Source organism: Fringilla coelebs, assembly GCF_963513975.1.
Source record: "Fringilla coelebs genome assembly, chromosome: 1".
NCBI lineage: Eukaryota > Metazoa > Chordata > Aves > Passeriformes > Fringillidae > Fringilla > Fringilla coelebs.
The window spans coordinates 53253619-53268852 of NC_140028.1; the positions used below are offsets into that span (position 1 = coordinate 53253619).

The window sequence follows — 15234 nt, forward strand, 5'->3', positions numbered from 1 at the left end:
AGGGATGAGTTTCAATTCATAGTGGGGTTTGGGTAAACTCACTTAACTATGTTTTTACTTACATTTTTCTCTTTCTGCTGGAAACTTGGTTCTAAATGGCACAAAGGAAAAATTAATGATATGTGTACAGAACTGAGATGGTGAGAAAAGAGACAGCTGAAATGAAACAGAGCTTCTTACAATGAGGAAGAAAGATTTTTTTTTTCACCCTTGGATTTCTTTTTAATTCTAATTCACTCACAATTTTACAATGCCTTTGCTAAAACATACCTCAAACTCTCAGTTGCCCTAATGTAAAAATCCTGGGGGACATGAATGGAAGCTGAACATCCCATAGAGAAGGAGATACATCTTGTTCAGGAAGCTGTGTGGAGGGAACAGATGTGCAAGAGAACATTGCCCCAGCCGATACCAGAATTCACAATAGCGATTCCTTCATTTCTAAATGTATAGGCTTCTGTGTGTCCAACAAGACTAAAAAAAGAGAAAAATCTCATGGCAAAGCACCTTGGTTTGGAACTTGAGCACTGGGTTCTGATTTCACTCCAACAACTTCTGAAAACTATGGAGGATAGAAAGGAGAGAGAACATTTGTCTCAGAACTGGCCTGAAGGACTGAGAAAAGTGGGCTTGCTTTCAGGTGTCACTGCAGGTGTCATTTCTAATGGCACCCAGTGGGACAAAAACCTGGCATATAGCTCTAGGAATGTACCCCAGCATGTCTCAAAGCCCCTGGCAAAGGGCTTTCTCCCCTCTGATCAAGCCTGCAGGAAGCCAGACAGGATGTGAAGGCTTCATTACCCTCTTTCTCTTCAGCCCAGATGCAACATTAAACTGGACTCAAGAGGGCCAAAAGCTTTTCACACATGGAAGAGGAATCAATTTCTTATTTTTCAAAGGTAATCCAGCCAAGAGCTGGATTAGTAATGGCATGTCCCCCCCAGCCACAGGCATGTAACCTCAGTATAACTATTTGAACGTGTTCTAATTGGACTGCTGCCTCCAACACACACACGCACCTCTTGACACCATGACTGACAAACACAAGGTTGGAGGGTGCTACCCACATTGTTTCCAGCAACAATGAAAAATTCTTGTACTTTCATGTCTAGACCTCGTAATCCTCTGATCTTTTTTGCTACCCTCTTCCCTAAAACAAGAGCATGTCAGAATTTTTTTGTACACCTGGAACTTCCTCAGAGCTTCTACCACAAGGATGGGACATGGGATAACTGAATGGCCAATTGTCACTGAGACCTGCCTAAAAATCACATATATTAGCTCTTACATGGCCATGAGTCTTTAGGCTATTACAAAGGATATGGTGGGATATGATTGCTATGATATGATATATGATAGATATGATATCATATGGCAGTTGTTTGCAAGGTGCATTTTCATTCCACACTTCTGGGGTTTTTTTCCTCACTCTGATCTATTTATGAGGCTTGAAAAAGAATTTGTTGAGTCTCTAAGAAAGTGAATAACACTGCTAACAATTTATCTTGATTTTTTAATAAACAATTGCATCTCTATGCAAAGCTGCTAAGTTCAAAGGGTCTGTTTCCATTTGAATGCTGTAATGTTATCAGAAAAGGGAGAATAGAGGAAAAAAATGAATTAAAATTAATTTAAGACTGTTTACTATTTCAGCAGTGTAATTCCATCATCATAATCATACATATGCTGCATAGCTTCACCTAAACAGCAGATGTAAGCGTTTGGGTGTCATATGTGAACTTTTTATTACTTTGCACAGGTTGTTTGTTTTTTCTAATGTAACCTTAGTGTTGCATTTTCTGAATTTTGTTTGTTTGGGGATATTTCCAACATCTCTTTAGCCAGATATTGTATTCCAAACTGGTATAACACTCTCAATTCCTCTTGAATACCTATGTTCAGGATTTTTTTTACACAACACTTTCTATTCAGATCAGAGTAGATTAAATACCAAAGCAAAAGTAATTTTTCAAATAATAATCTCTGATAGCACACAGTGAGTGATAAATATCAATGTGCATTTATCTCCTGAACTAGTGACATTTCACCTAATAAAAGTACTCTATTACAGCCATTCAGGATTTTTTTTTCCCATAAACCTCTTTATCAGTAAGTGACAAACTTGAAACTAAAGAGCTCAAACTTCTGCAACACACACAGATGCAGTCCCAACAAATTTGATTCAGCTAGAAACTGAAAATCTTGACTTTCCATCAGGAAACCTAACATCACCTCAGAGACCAGCTGGAACCAGGGTCCAGAGACAAATCTCCTGTTCCATGGTTCCAAATAGGAATCTGTCAACACCATCAGAACTGAAGACTGGGGCAGCTGGGGGTGGGAAATTAGGAAAACATTTAATTCATAATACATGCTTTTTAGAAAAATCTGGAAGTTTTGGAGCAATATGATCTGCAAGAAAAAAAAAAATCAAAACATCATAACTTCCCATATAAAAGAAATCCCACCCTTGGGCAGCTCTGGTTTAAGTGTCTCAAGATACCACAACTACCTTATTGACATAAATGCAAGAAGAGAGAGTTCTGATTTGAAGCTGGTTTCTGCCAAAGGTCCAGAGGCAATAAAAATACAGTTGGTTCCAGGCAATCATGAGGAAAATGTCATCACTAAGTTCAGCACGACCATCAGCCACTTTGTCCACAAGCGTCAAACATAACTTCCCACATTTAAATTTACACGCCAAGGAAAGTTTGCAGGAATGAAACAAGCACTGAGATATCCATCCTCCATTGGACAGGAAAACTGTATTTCAGGATGGGCAGTCAGGAACACCAAAGAATGCAGGCCAGTTCCCATTCCTGAATTCACAGCTACTATTGCACACTAATTGACACTTAACGCAGCAGGACACCTCCTGATGACCATGCAAAATGAAGAAAGGGTTCCATTAAGAGTTTTAAACTCAGATGACATTTCCAGATGACTACAGGGACAAGGCACAAAGAAATTTAGTCCTGTCCTAGAAAGCACTTAAACACATACACATCTTTGACCACGTGGACAGGGACTGAAGGGCTCTCAGTGTTGCATAAAAGGTTCATAAATTAAGGCTGAGTGCTTCACTCTTAGGGTATCGATAGTTGATGTGACCCAGCCTTAAAGCACACAGCTTGCAAGTCAGTGGAAGCCAAATCCTTTTAGATGCCTCTAATGGCTAATTTTCTCTAGTTCTCCCTACAGATAGGCATAATCTCATTGTTTTCAACTCCTCATGTCCTTTTGTGATGTGAAGAGAGACAATGCCTTCCAGTTTCAGGTTCTGTAAGAACGATGCTAAATGTTTGCCAGTGGCAGTTACATCTGTTATTAAACAGTGTTTTCCAGATGTAAAATATCCATTGTATTTCTACCTGCACAATGCAGCTGCACTTAGAGGTTTGGCCTCTTGAGTGCTGAAGCAATGGGATAAAGCTATCAACAATGGATAGAGGAAGGCAATTTTTTGGAAGGACTATTCTAAGAATAAAATTTGATAATGATGTGCCTTGTACACTGTGCAATGTCAAGTCATTGATCCACCAAGCAAAGTATCTGTATATCAGCTCCTATTCACGAAGTCTTACATGAACACCTTAAGTAGACTCAAAAAAGATAATGCTGAAATCATCCTGAAGCTGCCAGGAATTATTTGAATGGTTTAAAAAGTGCTACTGAAAGTGCTGCCATCCTTCCACTGCACAGTTAGCAGTACATCTATATTTAGTCTATATTTAGCTTAATAGAAAATGCATTAATATTTCCCTTCTCCCCCAAAGAGTGTCTTATATTTCAACATCATCTTCTACCCAGAGGATGCCAACTTACCAAAGCCTTAGAAGCGGGCAGACATCAGCACAGCAAAAATACAAACCTACTTGGTTTACTCACTGGATTTCCAGCAGCAAGACAAAAATATCGAGCAACTAATGCCATTGTCTATCCTGTAGCTATCCAGACCCAAACCTCAAAATATGTATCCACAAACAACAGCTCAAGACTTCATGCAATTATTTTAGCTATGTTTAAATGTGCATGTTCAAGCAGCCACACGGAAATCCCGACCATAGAATTACAAGTTCTAGATTCAGAATTTTCAGCAAAAGCTTTGCAATGGTTGAACAGTTCTGTCCATGCTTTCCTGAAAATATCCGTTATTCCCATGTGTAGCCAAGTGTCACAATGTACAACTGTGACCAACAGAGAATTTTATTAGAAAAATTTACAAAAAAATCCATGATTCCTTAATTTTCAAGCAGCTCTTTGTACTATCATGTATTCATTTGCATTTCAAATTGAAATATTGTGTAGAAGATAAACTGTTGCAAATTCATGTGGCCCTATCACAAGATATGTAATTAACTGAAAATTTTACTTTTAAAAGCAAAATAAGATACATATTTCCAGGCTGTGTATTTGCACACAAAACGCTGGTTCAGTTGTACTATTCCTACATTAACTAGTTTCCTCACATTTCTCTTTTTGCTTCTCTCTCTTTTAAAAATACTACAGAGTTCTAAGGAAAAAAAAAAAGTTATTCTAGAGATAGACATTTTGCAGGAGTGCCAACCAGACTTGGGTAAACACAGTCAAAAATGCTATGTGTAATTAAAAAAAAATATTTAGAAATGAAAACATAGAAATGCTGCATAGCATAATAAATGTCTCCTTACCCTAACTTCTTGCAGGATTTCCTGTTTTTCCTAGAAGTTTTCATGCCCAGAATTCCACTAGAACTGAGCTGTATCCTCTGCATCAATAGACAATACCATCGTTCAAGCTACTCATAATCTCTGAGTTGCAAGTTTACACGGGCAATTTACCCATTTTCTTAACAAAATATTTTTTCAGACAAGACTCAGAACTTGACCATTCATTTTTTTCCAGATGATACTCATAAGCTTTCAAAGCAAACAACAGCTACTTGATGTCTGCTTCATAACTTGACAGGTGGCTGCACCAAGCTAAATACAGGAAATAAACATGATCTCGGATACTACTGTGTACGAACTGAGAAATTTTAAGTCAGAGCTGTTCTTTCACAAGAGGACTTGAGAATTTTAATACAGAGTTCCAGTTTCCTCCCTTGAGGAACTAGCCTCTCCATGTTCACCATTACCAGAAAATATTTCTTTTAATTTCAAATTAATTCAGTCATTATTGTCTGTTAGAAGCAGTGCTTGCAACTTGGTTTCTTCATTCCTCTATCGCTGTCATAAAAAGCAGGCAATTATCCAGTAGAAAATTCCTTCCACAACAGAGAGGCCCAACAACTACCAAGTAATGGGAGATGGCAGCAGGGCACATGCTACAGAGGTGAACTACATTTTAAAAAAAATCTGTACTCACTAGAGAAGAATATTTTTCTCTCTTGAATACCTACTCACATATGATCATAAGCAGTAAACAAATGTGATGCAGGGCAGGGTGAGAGAGGAAGGCTAAATGTAAATAGGGCTGATACAACTATGGCAAACCAAACCCTACTCCATGTTTTCCCAAGGGAGTGGAAGCTGTGGTATGAATTTCTACCTCTGGCAGAACTTCTCCCAGATGCTCTAGAGGCAGCTTCAGCTCAGCAAGAAGTTTTGCAAAAGAGTTAAACATCAGTGTCTCTAGCCCAACATAAGGGAGCTCATGACCCAGTTCAGGAGCCCCTGAGTTGAAATGCATTGGCATTTCAACTTTGCATTCAAAAATGTTAAGCCTTCTTTTCATCACAGAACTGAAGTAACCTACACAAGGGCACATTGTTATCTTATTGTAAATCTTCCATACCTGTCATGGGAATAGAGGAATCATCATCTTGGGATGTACCAGCTTTGGCTGATGGTAACTTTTGATTCATTTTTCAGTCCAGTTGCAAGAAGTCTGGGGATACACAAAGAGCTGGAGGGGGGCACAACCATGGCAGCTGACCTGAACTGACCAAAGCAGCCATCCACACTGTAAGGTGTCATGCTCAACATATGGAGCTGGGGGAAGAGGGATGAAGGGTTTGGAATTAAAGTGTTTCTGCCCAAGTCACAGTTACATGTGATGGAACCCTGTTTTCCTGAAGGTGATGAACACCTGCCTGCCCATTTGAATGAATTCCTTGTTTTGCTTTGCTTGTGTAGATTGCTTTTCCTTTACTGTGAAACCATCTCAGCCCACAAGTTTTTTCACTTTTACTCTTCTTTCTGCTGTGAGGAAGTGAGTGAGTGGCTGAGTGGGACTTAGCTGCCTGCCAGGGTTAAACCATGAGAGTGGTCCATAAACACACGTGTAATCTAGACAACAAGGAACACAACTGTGCTTACAGAAATACTAGATTTCTTCACGAGAAGAAATCACAGTATTGGTCAACATTTCACAAAAGGCTTATACCAAGGAAGAGTGAGGCTCAGTGAAACACTGAACTCCTAAGTGACACCACTAGTGTTTTCTTTCAAAAGCTGTGCAAAAGCCATTCATCAGAACATCCTACAAACCAGGCAGAGAACAACTAAATCTGTATTATCACTATTATATCAATTCCATGTATGCATATACAACAGTTCTCTCTTAATATCTCTGTGTGTAAGAACATAACTGTAATACAGTCTGTTGGATTCTAGGCAGATGATACAAAGAAATTTTTCAGAAATAATCCACCACGTTCAACTTGAAAATGTTACCTATGAATTTCCTTACAAGGCTACAGCTCAGGACCATAAATGAACCATCCTATTTCCATATGAAAGTAACAGTTGTAGTTTTTGGACAACGACTGCAGAGGGAATCAAGCAGTCCATTTTGACCCTACTACTCTGTTTCTCATAATGGAAAAAAGTGGCCAACATTACAGTAAGCTGAGCCCATGCCTGAAAGCTGTCTTTCAGATAAATGTATAGTTGTGTAATGAATGAACAGTGCCCATGCCTGAAAGCTGTCTTTCAGATAAATGTATAGTTGTGTAATGAATGAACAGTGATGCTCTTCCCTCTTAGGATGACTGGCACCATGGGCCAGGCATTTGGTGGCAACTGTCCAGACACTTACAGGATAAAAGATAGAATCCTTACCAGGCAATGACATTATGAAATCTTAAATTGGTTCTGTGAACAAAATGAATGGTTGATACTATGAAAGGAGGAAAGATAGAGACACACATTAATGCACAAATCTTGGACGAAGAAATATATTAACTTTTCTAATTATATGGATTTAACAAACGCTAGAATAAAAGAAAGAATGTTTACCTTAAAACTTTCATAATTACTTTTAAGCAGGTAGAAAAAAATCAGTTTCTGAGAAAACTAAAACTCATGAAAAGGAAACTAAAAAGAGTGACACGTCAAAATGGGAAAAAACCAAGTCAGGTGTGGAACTAACTCATAATATGACATATCCACCATCCTGCAGTCCACTGTGAAAACATTAGAAACTGTGAACACAAAAGAAGCTAAGAGCCTCTGTACTGATATCCGTACAAACCAAAAGTCCATTATCACCAAGTAATCAGCAGCAGTGTTAACAGTTGTTCAGGGTAAGCATACAAGAAGATTAATACTCCCTCCAAGTCTCTAATCTTTTTCAGATTGCTTAAACCAGATCTTTTCAGTAAAAATCTCCCTTGTGGACTTCCCCGGTGCCTTTCTCAATCATGTGAGTTTCCAGAACACACGATGTGTGTATTGCCACAGGTCAATGACTCACTCTATGAAGAGCATCCTTTTGCTTCCCATTTTTCACATTATGAGAAAAACAGAAACTGGTCATTATGCATCCTTTCCCCATCACCCATCAATTTGTATCTCTCATTCATACAGTCTTCCATGTGCATTTTTTCTCAGCTAGAGCCCCATCATGCTTAGCTGTTCCTCAGACACTGCTGCATGTACTTTAGTAATCACTGTCAACAACCTCTAAACTCTTTTCCAGGTTTGCTACAATCCCTTTGGGATAGGCCACCACTACCACTACAAAACACAGCCAGCTTATGGCTTTATACAGCAGTACAAAGATCTATTCACTCTCCATTTCATTCCTTTATGTTCACATCGATTTTCTCAATATCTGCTGAGGCTCTGAAGTAATGTTTCCACAGATCCACATATCACAAGCCCTTGATTGCTTCCCTCAGGGCCAATGTCAGCTCAGTGACCAGTGTTTTTTCCTACGTGTGATTATTTTTCTTTTAGAATTCACTTTCATGTACACTCATCCCACAAGAATACCAGTGGGGTAAAAGGAAACCAGTGCATTCACTGACTAAAGGGATCATAATTTTTTTTCCTCAGAGATGCAACTCAATGTATAAAGGTTACCAGATGCATGCCCTCTTAAACATTTGATATTTATCTGGAAATTCCAACTATCTCCACTACAGGAAGTAGCCCTCAAAATTCTCTTGTCACATCAGATATTTTCAAAGACTGTAAGTTTTATCTGCTTGCTTCTCAATAAATAAATTATCTCAAAACACAATTTATCTATTCTAGTATCTGGAACTTACAGTAAGAACAACTGCCTAACAATGAATCAAGTTTGTCATAGATGAACTTATTTAATCCACACACCAAAAACTACCCAAAAGAAAGTACGTGCAGTCTTTTTAGATAAATACTTGAGTTCTTCTATACAGTCCCCTGGGATTTTACCAAGGTTTTTTCAAAGGCTAACCAATTACCAAGCATTCACTGCAAGACCTTGGCTAAGTATTGCTTGTGTCCAACTAGATCTTTTATGTAAGGATCAGTAGTTTCATTCCTTCACGTACAGCAAAAATTATGGGAACCCAGAAGCCAAATGTAGTAAAACTGCTTCAACACTGAAGCTGAATTTGGCATCCATGCTCTGCACACATGTAGCTCAATTGTTGTCCAAGCAGCATGTCAGGATCCAAGAGGCCTCTGCAGTGGTATATGAGACATCACTGCAATTCAGCTGGGATTTCTCACACATCTGCCTTTCTGGTAGAAGGATTTGGAGTCGTCCCCCGGACAGAAGGAGGGACAATAAGCTCACACAACTCTTGTAAGAATCACTAGGGACTAGAATAGAAGGCTGCACCATTTACACCTCTTCTTGTAGCTGCTTTTTAGAAAGAGTTGCTACTGGACCACTTTTAAATATTTCTCACTGTGGTAGGAAACCTGGGTACGGAACTAGAAACTCAACATACAGAGAGAATAACAATATGGAAAGGGTATGTAAGATTGATATGAATGTACGTAGTACCGTGTTTTACAAAGCGTAGTTTTAGCATTCTGCAAAGCAAGCAAGTGCAGCAGAATAGCTTGCTGTTTTAATGGCTTTAAAATGGTTTCATGATTTTTAAATGGTCACCAACGTTATCTTTGCAGACAAAACATCAAAAACAAACAAAGAACCAAACCTCCCAAATGAACAAAGGGATCATTAAGAGACATAAAATGTGGAGATTATGCCAGATATAAAGGGTGAAGATATTCCTTTTCTCTTTACAACTTTACAACAAGCAGGTTCAAGTCTTTGCTATAGAGTGTGAGCAAAAAGATCCCTGTGATCCTGCACTTTGTACCTTTTGTTGAATGTTAAAGGGCACTAGAAATTTCAGTCTTCAAAAGTCCCTGATAGCCTGAGCTTGGGTCCAACCTGAGTTATCTTTGTCTATCTCTCCAAAAAGAAAAGCAATCAAAGAATTATTTTTTATCTGTCATACATAGAGATTCAAGTGGGGAAGGAAAGAAGAAAACCTTTGTTTGGCTATGTGACCTCTGAATGTCCTCTAAGTCACTGCACTAACATCACTGAAGTAGTGTAAAGTCTAATCTGAAATTAGCATAATCTCATTGTCACTACTCTTGTAATGAATAAACTGGAAAGACTCAACAAAAAAATTCCTAAAGTTCTTAATACAAGTTTTTTAGGATAAGGAGAAAATGAATACTTTTTTAATATGAAAGAAATTGAAGCATGTTCACTTATATAGATTGGTTTTACTTTTGGATAACCTCAAAAATACTGCTATGAAATAAGAAACAAAGCTTGCTTTTGAAATTTTCATGGAGATAAGAATGAGCATGCTTCAGTTTAGCAGCATATATGTATATAAAAAGTTGTGTACATACAGAAGTAAAAACCATATATTGCTCACATAAATACAGGTAAAGCGGATGATCTTTTCTCAGCCTACAGTAAAGTTAATAGTCTTACTTGTATGCTGAGAGGGAAAACTATACCAAATCCATTTTGTCATCCAGATTTAGACTTATAAGAAAACACTTTTCCTTCTACAGCCCCCCCAGCATGGCATATTTTGGACACTGGAAAAGGACACTTGCTTCATACAGCATTATCTCCACATCACAATCAGAATCAAATGTAAATTTCATTTGGATGTTTCACATACTTAACATAAAATGAAAACACTTTAAAATGTAGTCTTGTTTTTAAATATTTTCCTGTTTCCATTTTCTCATACATAATACTTTGTTACTGGGCTGTAAGACTGAAGTATAACTCTGTTACAAAGAAATAATTCAGATTCCAACATGATGTGTTAGTGTATAATAAAGTGAGGTGTCAAAAAACCAATCATACTTCTGTGAATTTTGCAAGTTTATTAGGGTTCAAAAAGTGTTTACCTATTAATGAAGAGGAATATGTGCATTGGTGTTATACTCCAACATCCTAACTAAAACTCTGGCGTATAGTGTGAAAAACAAAACAAAACAAAAAAACCAGCCCTACAAACTTACAGATATATACTCCTGTAATAAAACACATCTGTATTCAGTACAGTCAGTAGCCTAAGCTATTTTCCAGTCAGACAAATTCAGACCTTTTCCTAATCTACAACATACTAAAAATATTTAATATGAAGCAATGTTCACAAAGCTCATGAAAGTGGAAGTCTGATTCTAGTCTTGATTGCCAGTGTTAAAAAATTTAGGCTGAAATTCAAGTTGCTAAAGGAACTTTTACAACACTTGGCAAGAAGGATGAAATGCCACTGTACAGCTCAAGAAATCAAAAATAAAACTATTTCGTTTGAGCTTGCCGAAGTTTAGGTATTTTCTTTATATTTTTTTCCACATGGCAAAGCGACGAATTTCCACATTGGCAAATATCAACATTTCCTCATGAAAAAAAAAGCATCTGATTTTATTACAGCACCTATTCCTCTGAATTAAAAACTATTTGCTAGGAATTTTTCATAGAAAGTTACCAAATAGCAGGGAGAGAAAGGATGTTGGGAAAGAACTGTAACAACACACAGCATCAGCATACATCCTCTGAAGTGCTAGTGACACTTCAAAGGAGGACTAAACTGACTGGTTTCATACAAGCATGGGGTTTGTGCAATAGATGACAGAAAATCCTGCTACAAATGTTTCAGGGCTGTTTGCTGGGGACAACCCCTGGAGCACATTCAGGGCTTTTTGCCACATGTAAGTGATGCAACCTTGCAAACACTAAAATAACCATGTTTGTGTTCAAACACCGCCACGGCAACATCTGATCCCTCTGGTAAAGGACAGCTCTCTCTGTCTGTATGTCTGAGCACGCTCAGGCACACGCAGTTGCATCGCTTCAGGTACGTGCTGAACCACAGCCAAATGCTGGGGTATTAAAACCTAAACACCACCTTGGCTCCAGTGCAGAAACCCTGCACTGGCACCCTGCAGTGAGACATGCAACTCCTGCCTGCTGCCCATGCTGCCCAGCCCTGGTGAGGATGGACCAGAGCAGCCTGCTGCACCTCGGCGTCCCACAAGGGACACGTGTGCCCTCCCCTGGAAGCTCAGCTCTGCTCCACTGTCCACAGGAGCTGAGTTTCCAGCAGTGTAATACAGAAATTTCACTCCCTGACCCTCCACTGCCGCCCAACACAAACACTGGGAGTGAGACAGCCTGCCATGTCAGTAGTTGAACAGCTCTCTGGGTTTCTGCTCTCCTCAGACACTGGGAGAAGCAGTATTCTCCTTTATTATTATACCACGTTTCCTTGTGTATGTCAACTGTTCCTTAGTTACAGAAAACTGTATTCCTTCCAGACAAGTGTAATGAATCTTCAGAAAAGAAGTAAATTTTATTTATTTTTTTTAAAGCATTTTACAGTAACTCCCAGAAGGAACGAACATTTTTATTTACAGCCTCGTCTGCTCATATGTGAACACATTTCTATGTAGCCACCTCATGGTAGCATATCCTAGCCATCTTGTAATGAAATTATTGTGAACATATCAGCAAGACATGATCCCACATATTTAAGTCATTACAGCAAATTTTGGCTTAGATGAAAGTACATTAGTTATTTTAATTACAGCTGAGTCAATCTCCATTAGGTATGAATAACATTTGGCCAAACTTTTCTCTGTCTAAGCTAAAGGAGCCTCCTTTACATTTTAATTTTGAACTCATGTTTTTGAGATTTACATAATTAGTACAACTCTGGCTTAACTTTCACACTACCATTATGTCTTGCTTAGGAAAAATGCAAAGAAACCTAATACAAAACAGTATCAGTTCAACCAATCTTAATTTTAATTTCCTAGACTGATTTAATACCTAATTACTAAAACACAAAGAATAACAGACTGGAACAGAGTAAAAAGTTCCTATTTGCAGTATTCTGAGGATGACATTTTTAGACACCCAAGAATCTCTACAGAGAATTTTGGTGATTTTGGCAATGCAGAGATTTTCCAGAGAATACTGGTAATAATTGCAGAGGTATTGCAAGATGGTGCAGCAGTGATGCACCTCAAGTAACAATCCTCTGTGGATTTCTTTACAAAAGCTCAGGTGGCTGGGACAATTGCACTGACAGTACCACCCTCATTTAGTCACTTCAATCCTCCTTAATATTTATTTGTGTTTCAGTGATCATCTTTACAAGCCAGGATGCTGTCATTCAATTTTCAGTACTGCTGCTGACAGTAAGACAATGGTGTCAAATCATGTGCAAAAAGGAAGGACATCACTGTGGAGACAAATATAGAGGGTGCCCCACAAGAAGATGACAAACCAAACTGTTCAAGGGCTCTCAGGCAAGGCTTCCATCCACTGCCAGTGCTCAGGAATCTTCTCTAGGACATCAGAGCAACCAGCTCTTTGTTCATGTTTGATGGCAATTCAGTGCCACCTTCTTCCCTTGCTTAAAGAGTATTTAGATCCCATTTCTAACTGCACCACCATCAGAGGCTGCTGGCTGAACCTGCCCAGACCTAAGGGCCTGCTCAGATCCAGCAGGCACCCTCCAATGGCCAGAGGAACCACAGTCCTGGATCACAGCTGTCCTCACTCTCTCATGCAGTAATAACCCAAGTACCACACCCTGCCATTGTCTTTGAGCCCACTGCCTTCTGTCCTTGGGGTGCTCAGCCCAAGGGGCACGAATCCATCTCTATCTCGCTGATACCTGACAACTCAACCTTGCCAGCCAAACTGGGAACATTGCTGGAGACAGCTCATATATTGGGAATTTAAGATACTTGAGGTCAGCTGGCAGCTGGTCATAGATTTTGAGGAGCTGTGTTTTTATTTGGATATCTAATACAGAGCCTCAGCAGTCCTGGGCATCTAATTGCTCTCAGAATTCTACCTTCTCTCCACAAACTCCTTCAGAAAGGTCTTAGCACCTCACATGGTTCCTTTCACAGCTTCTCTTATTTATGCTAAAATCTCTAAAGCACAAACTCTTATTTGAATCCATAAGCCCTGTAGTAGCTTAGAAATTTCTAGAGCTGGAATCTGGACAAAGGGAAAGGAATAAGAAGAAATTATTTCAAATTTTGAAAAATATTCAGCAATCATTATCTACAATCTGTCTCTCACTTACTTCCATTCCCCTAAATATTTCCTGAAGTCTTACTAAGGCCAGTCAGGGAACAGAGGCAGGTCCATGTGATCAGCATAATCTTTCACCCCAGAGGCATGGAACTAGATGATCTTTAAGGTCTGTTTCAACTCAATCCATTCTATGATTCAAAAGACCCTCAAATTTAAGAATTACTGACAAGTCACAAAGCCAAATTCTGACTTCTGAAAATGATCAGCAGCTGTCAGAGACACCTAATGATGCGTCACTGTTCCTCTTCCAAATAGAAGTATGTTTAAGAAAACATGTCTAGGTCCTAACAAGCATTTACAATAAATATATGCAGAACTCTAGAAATCAGAAAAGGTCCCAGGTTATTACTCTCTAAAGCATTTAGATCCTTCATTATTCAAAGTTAAAAAAAAAATCATAATTCTTCCTTTAATAACCTCAGCACCTCTCAAACGGATCATTATAGATACCATGAACATCCTTAGTGTATTGTCTGATCACAAACAACATGCTAATTGAAGTATTACCACAACTATAAGGTATTATGCATTCAGAAGAGATCCCAAGTCTCAAAGTCTATGGAAATGCAGAAGAGACTTAGGAAAGATTCTGTCTAGTGCAAATGTACCAGCAGGCATGTTAAGGGGGTAACCTGACATGGTGCTGTTAAAAGTCAGTGAAGTTCACAGTTTAAAAAGGGTCTGTACAGAAGCAGGCTGGGAAAAGATTCCAGGAATGCAGCCATTCACTGCAGAAGTGTATTTCAGGTTCAAGGATTGTGAGACAAGGAGGAAAATCTTCCATGCACTTGTATGTGTGCTTACCTCCTCCTCCTTCCCCCAAATTCCAGCAGCAGAAAAAATGTGGGAGAAAGATGGAGTAACCAAGAGTAGGGAATTACTCTAAGTCATTTTAGGAAAGGTGAATTAAGTACTAGAAACAAGATCTCAATAAAACCACAGTGTTTAAATAAATAAATTTTTAAAAGGAAGGTATAAACAGATCTGTGTCATGCAGAAGAAATGGCATGGTGAATTAAAAGGACCTTTTTTTACCTGGAAATTACAGGCTACTGAGTGCAGAAGGGAAACATTCTGGAATTTGAAATATGCTTAAAGGGCCTAAAACCCAGAACAGGTGTTGTCTGCCATCCAAAATTACTTTGAAAAGATGACAGACAATTAAGGGAAACTTTGAGTCATCATGAAATGTTGCTCGTTTAACCATACAAAAAGAATGAGACATAACACTACCTTATTTTCTAGAACTTAAATGCTCTTTCTCTTACTGAAATCTATTATCTTCTGAAAGAGAAAACCTCCACAGTCTGTAAAATCTGAATACTGTAAATGAAACATAATGCACTGGCTTAGGAAATCAGCCAGCCAATCTAGACTGAAGCACCTCAATATATTAATTTAAGATTTAACAGGTACAGCTCTCCCAAAAAAGAA

The 15234-nt window shown here is 38.6% G+C and overlaps 1 protein-coding gene across 1 annotated transcript in view; it reads right to left on the reverse strand.

The window, feature by feature from the left end:
- Nucleotides 1-15234, reverse strand: part of PIEZO2 (piezo type mechanosensitive ion channel component 2) — a gene marked incomplete at both ends in the record, with an annotated part of 285393 nt that overhangs the window by 186625 nt on the left and 83534 nt on the right. The window lies entirely within an intron of this gene.